Source organism: Phascolarctos cinereus, unplaced genomic scaffold (genome assembly GCF_003287225.1).
Source record: "Phascolarctos cinereus isolate Bilbo 61053 unplaced genomic scaffold, phaCin_HiC Scaffold_5;HRSCAF=322, whole genome shotgun sequence".
NCBI lineage: Eukaryota > Metazoa > Chordata > Mammalia > Diprotodontia > Phascolarctidae > Phascolarctos > Phascolarctos cinereus.
This window is the reverse complement of record NW_027555958.1, coordinates 385,390,055-385,406,357: the sequence shown is the minus strand read 5'-3', so window position 1 is coordinate 385,406,357 and position 16,303 is coordinate 385,390,055.

Here is a 16,303-nt window from a genome sequence, read left to right as displayed (position 1 = left end):
TCCATATGACTGGCAATGACAAGAACACATATACACTTACCAAGCCAGCATTCCCATCTAAAGATCTACATGGAAATGCTATGTAATCAGAGAATTGGAACTGAAGAAATGGGTGGGGGCCCCATTCCCTGAAGGCAACTAGCTAAAGGATTGTTGACTTGTCGTGGGGAAGGGAGAAGGAAATAAACATTTATATAGAGCTTACTATGTGAGAGACAGTGTCCGAAGCCCTTTACAAATATTACCTCATTTTACCCTCAAAAGAACCCCTTGTGAGGTGGGTGTTGTTATTATCCTCATTTTCAGTTGAAGAAACTGAGGCAGAGAGAGGTTAAGTACGTCACATAGCTAGTATATGTTCAAGGACAAATTTGAACTCAGATCTTCCTGATTCCAGGTCCAGCTCTCTAACTATTTGGCCATCTGGCTGAAGAGATATGGCAGAGGTGAATCTTGATCAGGGTTTTGAATAAAATGAGAAACAAAGTGTAGTATTAAAGAATATGGAGCGCATTTCAGATGTTGGAAGTGGTATGGTGAATCCATATTAAAATATTTCAAAGTGTTTATGAGACCAGAAAAGTAGGTCTATTTGACAAGAGTAACTATACTGTTTAGAGTGAGAAGAAGCAAATCTGAGAAATGTTACAGGAAAATTGGCAGTTCTGAAAATGAAATAAATAGGTCTTTTCTGCTTATCCCCCAATTTCATATCACTTTATATTTATTTATATTTTGTTTAATTTTGAACATACCAAGTGAAAGGCAGAAAGAGACAGAGACAGAGAGACAGTCTTTGATAGAATGTAAGGTCCTTGGAGGCAAGCATTGTTGTATCCTCAGTGCCTATAGTACTTAATAGGTGTTTTATAAATGCTTGTTGATTGAGGTTACTGACTGATAATCAATAGAAAATATACTGATGGGGCTTGTGAGGGATGGGACTAGAAGCCTGGTCTCTTCTCCTCCTCCCACCATTGCCTCCCTCCTACCCCAGGGTTACTCTCAGAATTCTAAGGGAAAATAGTACCCACACACTAGGAACCCATCTTGCCAGAGGTGAGTACAAGTTGGGTGAGTAAGAGCTAGGAAGGTAGACGTAATACTCATTGTCTAATGTACTATTCCATAGGGCAATTGGCCTTCTGTTACCAAAAAGGTGGCCTAGAATACAACAAGGGGAATGACAATGGAAAATGAGGCAACAATCTTGCTGCTGATAGGGAGGGAAAAGTTGGAAAGAGGGATCAGTGAAGTTTGGAGGTGGGGAAAGTCTCACCGAAGAAATATTCAATTTCATTAGATGATGGTGTACAGGGCAGGCAGACACACTCAATAAATTTGTGTTGAAAACAAAAACTGTTGGCTAGAGAGAATAGAAGGTGCTGTATAGATACCAGATTCCATCTGGCTCTCCAAGGAGGGTGGGGACTGGATGTAGCTCTAATTACAGAAGATAGAAACATTTGGCTAGGAAACAATGGTGCTAGATAGCAGAGGTCAGAAGTCAAGGATAAATCAATAGCTTAACACTGGAGGCAGAGTTCATAAGGAGAATTCATTTTCCATTTAGAGATTTTGGTATGCATTACTAACAACAGACCTTTAATGCTATGTCTGAGTGAGTTGTATTTGTAACTTCTGCCATATAAAGTTGGTGATATTTTTGTACATGTTTTAGAATTATGAAAGTTAGAAATCTATTTAAGTCCCAGGATATTGACCCACCCTCTTATAATTAGCCTTACTGCCACCTATACTTTTAGAACCAAAAGTTCTTAACTTTCCTTTGGGTCACATTTGTTTGTTATTTCCTTTATGAAATTGTGAGCTCCTTGAGGCCAGGAATCATCTTTTGCCTCTTTTTGTAACCCAAGCACTTAGCACTGTGCCTGACACATAGTAGGTGTCTAATAAATGTTTATTGACTATTTTTTTTTGATTCATCGACCACTTTGGTAGCGAGAAATATATAGACCCCTTCTCAGGAATTGCACTTTTAAATGCATAAAATAAAATACATAGCATTACAAAGGAAATTACAACTATATTGAAATACAGTTATCTAACTATTTAAAAAAAAACACATTCATGGATCACAGGTTAAAACTCCCTTGCCTTAGAGGAACTGAGAAATTTGGTCTGAGACCAGTAATGGTGTCACGTGCCTATAGTTCCTGCTACTGGAGAGGATGAAACTGGTAGTTAGCTTGAGGTTGGAGAGTTTTGAATTCGGTAGGACAAAAGTCAAAATCATGTGTTGTCTGGCACCAATATGGTGAGCCTCTGGGATTGTATTGAAGGAAGGGCATCAAGCTGCCTAAGGAGGGGAGAACTTGTTTAGGTGGGAAATGAAGCCGGGTCACATCATCCGTACTTGATCAACAGAAGGTTTAAGCCTATGAGGAGCCACTGAGTTTCCAGCCTGGGGAAGCTAGGGAAAGAAAGGAAGGAAGGGAGGGAGGCAGGCAGGCAGGCAGGCAGGCAGGAAGGAAGGAAGGAAGGAAGGAAGGAAGGAAGGATAGATGGATAGATGGATTGGAAGAAGGGAGAAAGAGGGAGAAAGAAAGAAGAGAAAGAAAGGACAAGAAAGAGAAAGAGAGAAAAGAAGAGAAAGAAAGAGAAATAAGCAAAGGAAAGGAAGAGAAAGAAAGAGAAATTGGGGTTGGTGGTTAGCTGACTTGAGGTCTAATTGGACACTTTCTCTTAATATGGCCTATCCAGTGCTTCTTATGAGTTTTGCAGGCAGCAACTGTCCATTTAATTTGTCTGAGCATAACAGAGGATGATGACTAGACCTTGCCTAGATAAAATTGTGAAGTCAGAGATGTCTGATTTCTGGCTTCCAGGCTATCCTTTCTTCTTTCCTCCCACAAATATATTCTAACCTAATAAAAAGCATGCTTCTGGAGAACTAATTTTTCTCTGGGTTTGTCTCTAGTTCAAACCCCTCATATTAAGGATGAGGAAACTGAAGCCCAGAGAGGTTAAAAACTTGTCCAAAGTCATACAGACAGTAAAAGTGGCAACTTTTAATTGTGATTGTATTCTAGGCCACCTTTTTGGTAACAGAAGGCCAATTGCCCTATGGAATAATACATTAGACAATGAGTATCATGTCTACCTTCCTCGCTCTTACCCAACTTGTACTCACCTCTGGCAAGATGGGTTCCTAGTGTGTGGATACTATTTTCCCTTAGAATTCTGAGAGTAACCCTAGGGCAGGAGGGAGGCAATGGTGGGAAGAGGAGAGGAGACTGGGCTTCTAGTCCCATCCCTCACAAGCCCCATGAATATATTTTCTGTTGATTATCAGTCAGTAACCTCAATTAACTTTTTGGAAAATTATTTACCAGAATGGTATAGCAAGAGCAATTGGTATGACAACATTTCCCCAAATCCAAGGGTCCACTGTCTTCTTACACACACAGGATCCCTGGGGAAAGTCCCTGGGGACTCCAAGTACAAAGGTAGTGAGGTACACACACATGGAGGACACATATGACTAAAAAGTAGTCAAAACCCCTGGTTACTAGAAGCCCTTTGTAGAAGTCTCCTTTAGGTGAAGCTCTCTGCCATGGTGTGAGAGTCAGTGCCTCTAAACATACAGTTCAAAGCCAACATGACTCTTCTGCTTCTTCCCTCAAGTGGCTTATTTTCATCTCCATCTATGCCCTTATTTGTCTGTGTTTGTAGTTAGTGCCTTTTGCTGATCCTGGCTGGATGTGTGGTCTGCTCCTCATCCAGTCTTTCTAGCAACAGGTACAATGGTGGTGGAGGTGATAGTATAACACTCCATCTGAGCTCATTCTTCCCCCCACCTCCACCATCCTGTCCTTCCACCTCTATGCAACGTCCTATTTCTTGATGCCACTGCATGACTAGCCCATTGCATGACTAAACTCACTGATAGATTAATTGTTCTTTTCTTTTTAATCTATCATATTTATTTTTTTAATTACATGTAAAAACAATTTTTAATTTTTTTTGAATTTTGAGTTCCAAGTTCTTGCTCTCCCTCTCCTCCCCCTCCTCGAGTAAGCAATGGGAAATAAATTAATATATGTACAATCATGCAAAACATATTTCCATATTAGCCATGTTGCAAAAGAAAACACAGACCAAAAAAATCATTCAAAAGTGTGTGTGTGTGTGTGTGTGTATATATATATATATATATGTGTGTGTGTGAGTGTATGTATATATATATATATAATTTAAAAATCATCATAAACCTTTGAAATTGTCTTGGATATGTATTGCTGAGAATAGCTAAGTCATTCACAGTTGATCATAATACAGTATTGTTCTTACCATGTACCATGTTCTCCTGGTTCTGCTCATTTCACTTTGCATCAACTCATGTAAGTCTTCCCAGGTTTTTTAAATCATCCTGTTCATCATTTCTTATAGCATAATAATATTCCAACACAATCATATACCACAACTTGTTCAGCCATTTCCCAACTGATGGGCATCCCCTCAATTTCCAATTCTTTGCCACTACAAAAAGAGCTGCTATACCTATTTTTGTACAAATGGGTCCTTTTCTCTTTTATTTTGTCTCTTTGGGATACAGACCTAGTAGTGGTATTGTTGGGTAAAAGGTATGCACAGTTTTATAGTCTTTTATACATAGTTCCAACTTGCTCTCCAGAACAGTTGGATCAGTTCACAACTCCACCAACAGTGCGCTAGTGTCCTAATTTTTCCACATCCCCTTCAACATTTATCATTTTCCTTTTTTTTTTGTCATATTAGCCAATCTGCTCTAATTACTCTTTTTATATATAGCCCAAAAAGTGTAATTTGGTCTTCTCAACCAATCATAAGATATTTCCTATGTGACAACACTTGCCTTTCATCCATTGGCCAAAATTCCTATGATCTTTTAAAATTGATTATGGATTGGTCTGCTCATTGTGATGAGGTTATAGGAAACTTTCTTAATACCACTTTGGTCTGTGGTTTGATTAATTGGGGACATTCCCCTCCCCCATATGTATATATGCTCAAACATATCAAATTAACTTTATTGAATGTTTAATTTAATTTCAGTACCTTAATCTGTTCATGTTTGTTCCATTTTTATAATTTGTTCCTCATTATGATTAGTTGCCAGCTCACAACATTGAAAAACAAAACTAGAGCGAATATTTGTTTCCAATGCAAGATGTGAGAGAACACTAGATATAGAAATATGGCTCCCACCCCCACTGACTCAGCTTCCTGCTATTAAGACTCAGGGTGGAAACCCTGTGGAGACCAAACTCAGGAACTGACTCTTTGGGTGCAGCAGCCGCAGCTTCCTCAGTATCCTAAGGTGTTGAAGACCCTGAAAAAGAAAGTTCTTGTGTTCAGTTTTTGGCACAAATAGAAATGATGCTAAAGCATATGCATCACCATCTGCCTTACTGCTGAATTCTAAAGAGTACTAGGCCTTTCCATATACTTTGACACTGAACCGTCCTACATGGGTTGTGGCACCCTAGTAGGAAGTGTTTTTCATGAGAATAGGGTCAGTCTTTCCTTTCTATTTGTGTCCCCAGTGTTTAATACAGTATTTTTGGCACACAGTCAGTGCAGCTAGATGATTCAATGCACAGAGTGTTGGATTCAGTGTTAGGAAGACCTGAGTTCAAATACTGCCTCAGATATTTACTAGCGAGCAAATCTCAGCCTCAGTTTCCTCATCTATAATACGGGGACAATAAAAATATTATATTTGTATGTGCGTCAAATAGAATAGTACAATAAAATACTTTGCAAGCCTTAAAACCTATAAGAAATGCTAGATATTTTGATGAATGTTTTTCATTCATTCATTCATTCATCTACCCATCCATCCATTTATTTATTCATCTCTTATTCATCTGGGTGGGTAGAGTGTTAGGCCTATCAGGAAGACTCATCTTTGTGTGTTCAAATCTGGCCTCAGACACTTACTAGCTATGTGACTCAGGGCAAGTCACTCAATCCTGTTTGCCTCAGTTTCCTCATCTGTAAAATGAGTTGGAGAAGGAAATGGCAAATCACCTCTTTGTCTTTGCCAAGGAAACCCCAAATGGGGTCATGAAGAATTGGACACAACCAAAAAACAACTTGAACAACAACTCATTTGCTTTAGTGGAAAGGGTTCTCATACCTGAGTTTCCCAAGCTGAATGCATGGCCGACTCTTCCCAAATACTTGTTAAAAAAATTCAATTCAGTTTTTTAAAAGTATCATTATTTTGTGTAAGGATGGGGCCAAGGATTGGGATACAAAACCTAGGACATGATTACTGCCCTCATAATCTGATGAAAGACTTCACAATAATCTTCACTTTCTATTCCTCTAAACTCATACTGTTTGTAGTCATGTTTAGATTCAAGAGAAGAAAAGAACCTGGGAAGATATAGCTAATTAGCATCTATTTCCACCAAAAAACCATCCTGAATCAATAGCAAAGTATGCAGCCCTTTTGGGTGCCTTGCTTCATCATGATTAACTTTTTTTTTTTAAGGTACCTTCTTCTCTTTCTGTTTCACCTCATGCAAGTTCTTTTGCTGTCTCAGTATGATTTTAGTTACCAAACAATTCAATTAGAGCTGGAGGTTGTCACCAGAACACAATCTTGACAGCAGGCTGATGCAGCATGACTACAATAAATAACATTCCTTACTGTTGATTATGCAGTGCTCAGGGTTACCATTTCAACTGTTGTACTTGCCTCCATTTTACACTTCTGCATTTAATGTCAAGAAGCTGTCATTTAAAAAAAAAATCTTTTTCTTTCCGCCAAGTTTCTGCAATTAAATACATAAACTCAGACGGATCCATAGACAAGACAGGAGGGAGGTCAACTGTGGAGCTTAACCACTGAACATGAATCTCTAGGCACGTACAAAAATATCTGCTGACAGCAATTGCAATCGTAGGTTTTTTCAGAATATTTGGGGGATTTGCCACTTTTTTCTCATAGTTGCTGCATCTGTAAACAAATATTTCATTTATGGTTTTGTGGAAAATAAGAGGCAAATCAAAGATATAGGACCCATCAGTGTGGTATTTTGGTTTAAGTGCTTGTTCTAAGTAAGTAACTACTAAGCAAATGTTCATTGAATTAAAAATGTGTGATCTCTTCAATTAAAAGTGCATAACTCAAGTATGAAAGGACTTCACCATAAAGATTACAGTGTTTGCTTTATGGAATTTCTCATTTCTCTGGCTCACAGTCCTCATTCCAAAAATCTTGGACATTTTTCCAGTTGGTGTCCCATAGTTTTAGTGCCAACTCCCCTTGCGGGCTGACCATATTCAAAACAAAGAAAGGAAAGTTTTATTGAAAGATCTTATGAAATGAACTAGAACTTTGGAAAAGAAGCACTCTCTGGTGAACAACCTGCTCCCAAAGGCCTGGTCTGTGGTCCGGCCAGCCAAAGCCAGGGTCCCCACAGACCCTGATTCCTGCAGTTCTGTGAAGCTTCCCACCGCGGCTCTTTCTGCAGTTCTTCACAACGCCCAGCAGGCGATAGCAGGTGTGCTGCTCTAGGCAGTCCAACTCCCAGCAGGCAGTGTTCCTCAAGGCAGTTCCTCCTAGCTCTCAGTAGCCAGCAACAGATGCCCTGCCAACCCCCTATCTGAGGCTCCCAGAAGGTGCTGTTCCTTGTCATGACTCCTGCATAGCTCCACCAGATCATATCACATGTTACTTGGACTCAGTCTTCTTCTTCAGATGTTGTCCTTGCCCACTCCTGGGGAGATTGCCTCCAACGATGCTCCTGATCTGGTTGAAGATAACAGTTCTGCCAGCTTCATGCTGGGAGTTTCTCCTCCTTTGATACTACCCCTAAGGAGGCTGGCCTCAGAAATGCTGATTCAGGAACCGGGAATCCTGCTGTTCCCTTACTTGAGGAAGTTCTCAGTTATTAACACCAGGTTCAGAAGTGGAACTTATAAATCTTAATGCCTGTTCTCTTTCAGGCACCTGGGGAGAAGGGCAATACATTTGCCTTCCCCATCCGTGAGCACTAGTTACAAGTCCAGGAGCTGACAACATACCCTATTTCCTCCTGATTTAAATCTCTCTGAGGCAATTGGGTAGAATTACCTAAATCCCCCCAAGCTAAATCCTCCCCCTGGCTCTGATAGAGAATCTTTTTGCCTTATTTAGCCTGCCAGAGCACCAGTAGCCACCAGGACCCACCTCCTTATCAGTGTTTTGTAGGGGGATTCTTTCATTTCAAAGTTAATAACAATAATAGTGATAAACTAGCATCCCTATGGTGCTTTAAGGTTTTGCAAAGTGTGCTACAAATATTATTTCATTAGATCCTAACAAAAACCCAGGAGGTAGGTGCTATTCTCATCCCCATTTTGTAGATCAGGAAACTGAGGCAGACAGAGGTTAAGTGACCTTGCTCAAGGTCAAATAGCTAGTAAGTTTCTGAGGCTGTATTTGAACTCAGGTCTTCCTGATTCTAAATCCAGTGTATCCCACAGCTGACTCTAGTCCTCTAATAACTGAAAGGCCATTTTCCTTGTTTATTCCTCATGAAAGGAAACCCACTAGTTTCATAACTTTTTGGATGATTTTAAAGAGTGCCACCCCAACATCACATCAGGAATGTTATGCATCAATAATATTCCAGATGACCCCTCAAAATGTAATCCTTGTGTGTCAAGAGCTTCTACAACACAGAGAATCTTGGTTCGCTTTGAAGAGTTTCTCATTTCTGTGGCTTAGAACTCCCACCCAGAAAATCTGGGGGTAATTACTCTTCTTAGATCACGTAGCATTTTGACATCAGCTCCCTTTGCAAGTGCACAATTCACGGCTAAAAAGGAAAAATGTTATTGAAAGTCTACAGAAAATTAAATAGATCTCACAGCAGAGCTCCTGGAAAACAGCCACTTTCTAGTGAACACCCCTCTGCCAAAGTTATATCTGTATACATCCTCAGTTACTGTTATATCAGGCAAAGCCCCTAGAAGACTCATGTTGTTCAGTGGTGTTCAGCTCTCCGTGACTCCATGGACCGTAGCACACCAATATTCTTCATGGGATTTTCTTGGCAAAGATTTTGGAATGGTTTGCCATTTCTTTTTCCAATGGATTAAGGCAAAAAGTGGTTAAGTGACATGCCCAGAGTCATACAGCTAGGAAGTGTCTGAGGCCAGATTTGAACTCAGGTCTTCCTGACTCTAAGCCCAGTGCTCTATCCACTGAGCCACCTAGCTACTTCCAGTAGGTTCATAAGATCACAGATTTAAATCAGTAAAAGGATCTTAGAGGCTATCTAGCCAAACACACTCATTTTTTAGATCAGGAAACTGAGGCACAAAGAGTTAGTAAATGTCTAAGGTGGGATTTAAATCCAGCTTTTCCTGTCTCTTTATCCAGGAATCTATCTAGCTACCTGCAAGGTATTTCCTCTTCGTGCATTTTTGAGTAACTCCCAGAAGGTGGCGACAGGTACCATTCTCCTCTGCTGCTCCTCCTGACCAGTGCCACTCTTAAGTATTAGGTCTTCCTCATTCTCTGCCATGGCTCCCCAGCTCTTAACTGTCTCTTCCTCTTCCAAGGCAGTGTCAGGCATTGATCTTAAGGCCTGATCCATTATAGGATACTATTGCTGAACAGCACATAGGAGAGAGACTTTAGAGAAGGGGTTTTCTTAACCCATTGGGGGCCTTAGACTCCTCTAGCAGTCTGGTGACGTCTATAGGCTCCTTCTCAGAATAATGTATTTTTTTTTAGTGGAAATAAATTCTTAATTTCAGTTAAGGCCAGTGAAAATAAAGATGGATTTTTTTTCATTGAAGGTCACAGATACCCTGAAATTGATTCACCTGAATTCCAAATTAAGAGCATACCCCTGTGTGTTCACAGTGGGAGGAGACCAAGTTCTTCCCATATCATTGATCTCATGAAGAAATGCTAGAATAGGAACCTTCTTTTGATAGATCTTCTTCCTCCAGCCTGGTCCCACCCCCTGGATATCCTCGTCTGCCAGGAATCCTACCTCTCTTTCTCTAAGACTATCTCAAAGACTCAGAAACAATGTTCTTCTCCAGACACCTGGGAGGGGTACCTCCTTGACTCAGTGAGCATTCCTCATTCAGAAGCTCATAAGGCATAGCATTTCTTCTTAAATTAAGCCTTAAATCCCAAATGATGTCTTAAGGGTCCCTTAGTGGCATTATTTAAACCATTAAATTGTTACCAGCTCCATCTAGGGCAGAAGTATTAGTAAGGAGACACCCAGTCCCTGAAGACCACTACAAATGTTTGTTGAAGGCTACCATGTCACAACCTGATCTCAACACAATGAAAAGGGAAATTACAGATGGATTGAAATGAACTTGGTGTAGCAATTGAAGCTTCAAATTGAATGGGAGCGAAATTATTATTTTTTAAATTTGTGAAGAGTTGACCTGTGATTTCACAGGGATAGGGAACAGCCAATAGAGATAGGGGGTTATTGATGAGGTATTCCCTCTACCTGTGCAGAGCTGCAGTTTCTTTGAGCACTAAGAGGTTATGTGACTTGGTGAAGGTCATGCAGCTATTCGTGTGAGAGGACAGGTTTTCCTAATTCATGTAATGGAAAGAAAGCTGTGTTCATAAAACTGTTCAAATCCTAGCTCTGTATCAGCTGTGTGATCTTGGGCAAACCACTTAATTTATGTAGGCCCCAGTTCCTCATCCGTATAATAAGACGGTTGGATTAGGTGGCCTTGAATATCTCTTCGGCTCTAAAATTATAATCTATGATCCTAGGACTCTGGAGATGAAATCTTTGGACCCTCTGCCTCTCTAGATGCAACTTTATTTCATCATTGGCTTTATTTTTCAAAAGGGAATTTTAAATTGAAAGATATATTTGCTTTATTTCACTTCAGTCAGATATATTGTAGAGGTATACATACTTTAGGTAGAGTTTGGACTTTGGTCTCTGAGGACTTGCTCAACTAACCACTTTTAATATATTAAGATCCTGATATCATATGAAATATAATTTGTTTGAATAAGCACAATCAACTGTTAATTTTTGCATTAGCTAATGCCATTTCTCAAAGATTTGTACATTCCAATATAATCAAAGTCAATACAAAAGATTCCTTCTATTTTACAAAATAATCATTGAAGAGTTAAAGTAACAGTAGAATTTGAGTATTTATTCATAAATCTTTATTTATAGTTGGAGGAATTTTTTATATGGAGATGCTGAAATTGCCTGCTTAAGTCACAAGCAACATTTCTTTGCTTGGCAAATCTTAAAATGTTATACAAATACCAGTTATTATTGATGATGGTGGTAATGTCAGTTAAAGAGATAAACTAATGTAAGCCTCTTGTTTTACAAATGAGGAAGCTGAGGTATAGTGTTTTGTCTGTGAACACATAGGGACATAGCTTGGTTTTAGTTATTTGGTGATTTACTTCAGTACGATATAAAACTATTTACTGAGTGCCTACGTGAAATGTACAAGGCATACCATGGAAGGAGATGCAAAAATAAACAAGAAATTATTTACATCTTATTGTCATTGCCCTCCAGAAGTTTCTAATATAGTAGAAAGAAAATCAGCACCAAGATGCCAACGGAATGGACGATGTACAAGGCACACCGTACCTCATCCCTGTTAATTCTACTGTTGCTTAGCTGATACCCTGCTTAATTCTTTCTGCCGTTACTGTTCAGCTTTTTCAGTCCTGTTTCACTCTTTGTGACACCTTTTGGGGTTTTCTTGGCAGAGATCCTGGGAAATGGCTTCCCATTTCCTTCTCATTTTACAGATGAGGAAACTGAGGCAAACAGGGTTAAGTGACTTGTCCAGGGTTACACAGCTAGTAGGTATCCGAGGCCAGATTTGAACTCAGGAAGATGAGTCTTCCTAGCTCTAGTCCTGGCACTCTATCCCCTATACCACCTAGCTGCTTTATTCTCTCTGCTAGTTATTTCCTGTTATCCTGATTATATAGCTTATTTGTACATAGTTGTTGGCATATAGTCTTCTCCACTAGACACTAAGGTACTTGAAGGCAGGGGCTATCTTTGGCCTTATTTTGTATTGCCCAGTGCTTAGCACAGTGCCTGGCACATAGTAGACACTTGATAAATGTTTATTGACTGGCTGACACTATGCAAAAAGATACAGAGATTTAAAAAAAAAGCCATAACTCCTGCGCTCCAGCAATCTACAATATAGTAGAAAGAAAATACAAACTGAGGTACTGAGTCCCTCCCCCAGCCTCCTCCCACTTAGTGTTCTTGGTTATGGAGACATCTAAGTATGGGACTGAACTCCATATTCAGGAACTTGCATTTGATTTCCTTCCTTAATTTAGAACTTTAAAAAAACGATTAAAAAAGTCCATGTTTTCTGGTGGCATTTCAGTTAACTGTTGATAAATTCCTTTTATCTTTGCTTATCACAAAGTTGAAAGCTTAATGACTAATGTTTTGAATAGATACATTTGTAAATTTAGCAGCTGTTCAGTATATTTTTAATAATTTCCCTTTTTCTGCAGTTTCATTTCTACTCATACTTCCCCTTACATAGCCATGTCCTCATTGCCCCTAACTCTCTCCACCTACCATATGCCTCTTTTCTCCTAGGTCTATCACCCACTCTTTTGCCCTCCAATGGAACAGCCCTTGAATCTGAATACTAGTCAGAATTAGACTCCAGAACTTTGAATGACTAGTACTTTAACCACCTGCAACTCAGGCAGCAGAATCTTAAACCCTCACAGTTGACCTCTCTTCTCATTTCTCTTTACACTCTCTCATTTCGACTCCACCCTCCTTCTCTCTGCTACCACTCATTACTTTTCTCCTAGACTATAGTAATGTCATCCTAAGTAGGCTCCAGTCTTTTCCTTCTTCACTCTAGCTTTGACATAGTTGGCAAAGTAATCTTCCCAATCTTATATCTTTTCCTCCAAACCACCCCTTTTCTGAATTTCTATATTTCCATTGAAGGTACCCCTGTCTAGCCTGTGGCCTAGGTTTGCAAGTTCAGTGTCATGCTCACCTCTTCACTCTTATTCATCTCACATAGACAATAAATGGCCAAATGCTGTCATTTTCACCTGCACATTTCTCACTTCTGGCATCCCCTCTTCTGTACTAATACAGCTAACAACCTTGTTCCAGCCCTCAACATCTCTCTCCTGGGATATTGCAATAGCCTCATAAAGGTCCCCTTGTCCCTAATCTCTCTCATCTCAGTCTTTTCTCCCTACAGCTACAAGTGATTTTCCTATGACCAAATCACCTGCCCTACTCAATAAATTCCAGTGGCTCCCTAGTACCTCTATGATAAATATAACCTCCTCTGGTTATATTGAAAACTCTTCACAACTTGCCCTTAACTGACCTTCCCAGCCTTACTGCACATTTGTCTCCACACATCCTGCAGCCAGGTCAAACTGTCCTTAATGTTCCTCCTATCTCTTAACTTCCTGACTTTGCAATGGCTACCTCTCATGCTTGAAGAAGACTCCCTTCTTACCTCCATCCCTGGAATCTCGTCTCCCCGGAGCCTCAGCTCAACTTCCCCTCCAAGATTACATTGTATCATCTGCTTTGTATGTGTTTTGCTTATTCTTGTGAAATACATACAGAGCAGATGATACAATGGAATCTTGGAGGGGCCTGTTGTCTTCCCCATTGGAATAAAAGCTCCTTGAGGTCAGGACTGTTTCACTTGGTCTTTGTATCCACAACAATTAGTGGGAATATAGTAGGTCCTTTAAAATACTGGCTGAATAATTGCTTCCTAATGCATGAGACTTACTATGTCCCTGCTCAAAAACACTTATGTCATTACTATGTCATTCTCCTGCTCAAAAACAACTTAAGGATAAAATATAAATTCTCCTTAGTGTGGTAGTTAAGTTCATTCACAATCTGGTCCAGTCGTATTTTCTGGCTTTATTTCAAAATCTTGTTCATATGTTCTGTGTTCCAGCCAATCAAAATCACTTCCTGTTCCCTCATATTATTTTGCCCTTTCCCACCTTGAGATAAAACCCCCATTTGGGGTTTTCTTACCAAAGATACTAGAGTGGTTTGCCATTTCCTTCTCTAGATCATTTTACAGATGAGGAAAATGAGGTAAACAGAAGTAATGACATAATTTCCAGGGTGACCAGGGAGATGAGTCCTCCTGACTTCCGCGCTCAGCACTCCATTCACTGCGCCACCTAGCTGCCCAAGACAATGACTACAATGTTATAAAGGGAAATGCCTTTGAAAGACTTAAAATCCTTGATCAGTTGAGCGCTTGAGTATAACTCCATAAGAATGATGAACAAGCATGCTTCTCACTTCTTGGCAGAGAGGTGATAGATTAGAGATACTGAATGAGATACAGATTGTCAAATGTGGATGTATTTGATTCTCTGAACAGCTGTATGAACTAGATATTCCAGGTATCATCATCTCTTTTAGATGCAAATAAAGAAGTTATCTTTCATGGTCACGCTTGCCCAGGGACCACACAGCTAGTAAGGTCAGAGAGCTCTGATGACCCTAAATCTGTTCCCTTCCACCATATCTGCTTCTTTAGGGTTATACTCTGGAAAGGTATTATTTTATCTTAAAGTTTTACCACTTAAACCACTATATCATACACTGCAAGGAGTTTCCTTAGGCTATTCACCTAAGTTAGAAATCCTAACAGTTGAAGATGTAAAGCTTCCTCATTATATTTCAGTAAGAAATTTCTAAATCTGATATTTATTTCCTTACCTGCCCTTTCAAAAAACTTTTGAGGCATTTAAAAAGAGAAGACATTTGCAAACTTAGGGTTTCTTTGGTAGTAAGCTATTTTACCCAGTGGCTGGTTTCTTATCTATGTCTCTACTAAAAGCACATCATAGAATGTTGGTCATTCCAGGAAAAAAAATGTTCCCAGTTGTGCAACTTTTCTTTCTTGTTGGACTTCTTCTCATACTCTGTCGCCCCTCTCATTCTCTGTCCTAATATTGCTCATAGGAGGATTCCAAAGCTAATGGAAATATCTCCTCACTTTTGCTCTGGTGTTACCATCTTTGCTCCGTTTTTATTTGCTTTTGCAATTCTTAATGTCTGCCTCCTTCAAAAAGTAAAGCCCCAGTATGTCCTAGGGACAGATTGGACAGTCATGCCTTCTCTAAGCAGAGATGGTTCATGTATAGTTTTCGAGAGACCTCAGAATCCATCTTGTCCAAATCACTCATATTACAAATGAAGAAACTGAGGCCCAGACAGAATAATTGGATTTTCAGAGGTCATCCAGTATGAGGATTTGAACCCAGCTGTTCTGATCCCAAATCTAACAATCTTTTCACTGCCCCACATTGTAAATTCTTATGCAACATGAACATCCCACAGAACACTGTTAGAATCCCCTTCTTGGTTCTAGTCAACTGTGTGGCAGCCTTAGACCCTAATTTGGGCCAGATATGACTCATTGCTGAGGGTGTATGTATCTCTCTCTCTCTCTCTCTCTCTCTCTCTCTCTCTCTCTCTCTCTCTGGTGTGTGTGTGTGTGTTGAGTTGTTTCGGTCATGTCTTACTCTTCTTGGGGTTTTCTTTGCAAAAATACCATAGTGGTTTGTCATTTCCTTCTCCAGATAATTTTTACGGATGAGAAACTAAGGCAAACAGGGTTAAGTGACTTGCCCAGGATCACCCAGCTAGTAAGTGTCTGAAGCCAGGTTGGAACTCAGGAAGATGAGTCTTCCTCACTCCAGGTCTAGCACTCTATCCCCTGTACCACCTAGTTGCCTGTTAGATAGTAGAGTTCTCTAATAGACCTCTGAGCCAGAAGAACTGATGACTTAGTGCATATAAAAAAGGGAGCAGCTCATGACTTTACCACTTCTTGACTGTGACTCCAGATGGTAATATGCAACTTCAGTCTAGAGTGGAGATGGATGAGTCCTCCTGTACCACCCCTCCTCACCATGGTGACCCAGCCCATTTATTAGAAAAAGGACTCTGGAGCCTTTGGTTGCTTTTGCTAGCTCAGTGAATAAAGTGCTAGGCCTGGAGCCAGGAGCTGACCTTGGACACTGACTTGCTACATAACCCCTAAACAAATCATTTAATCTTTGCCTCAGTTTTCTCCCCTGTAAAATGGGAGGTTGACAACTATGCAACCTTCCAGGGTTGTTGGGAGGATCAGATGAAACTGTATTTGTAAAGCATTTAGCACAGTTTTTGGTACATAGTAAATGCTACATAAATGTTAGCTATTATTAACTATTTTTATTATCTTAGGAATAGGCATATATATAACTGGAAACAAACTTATAAGTTCA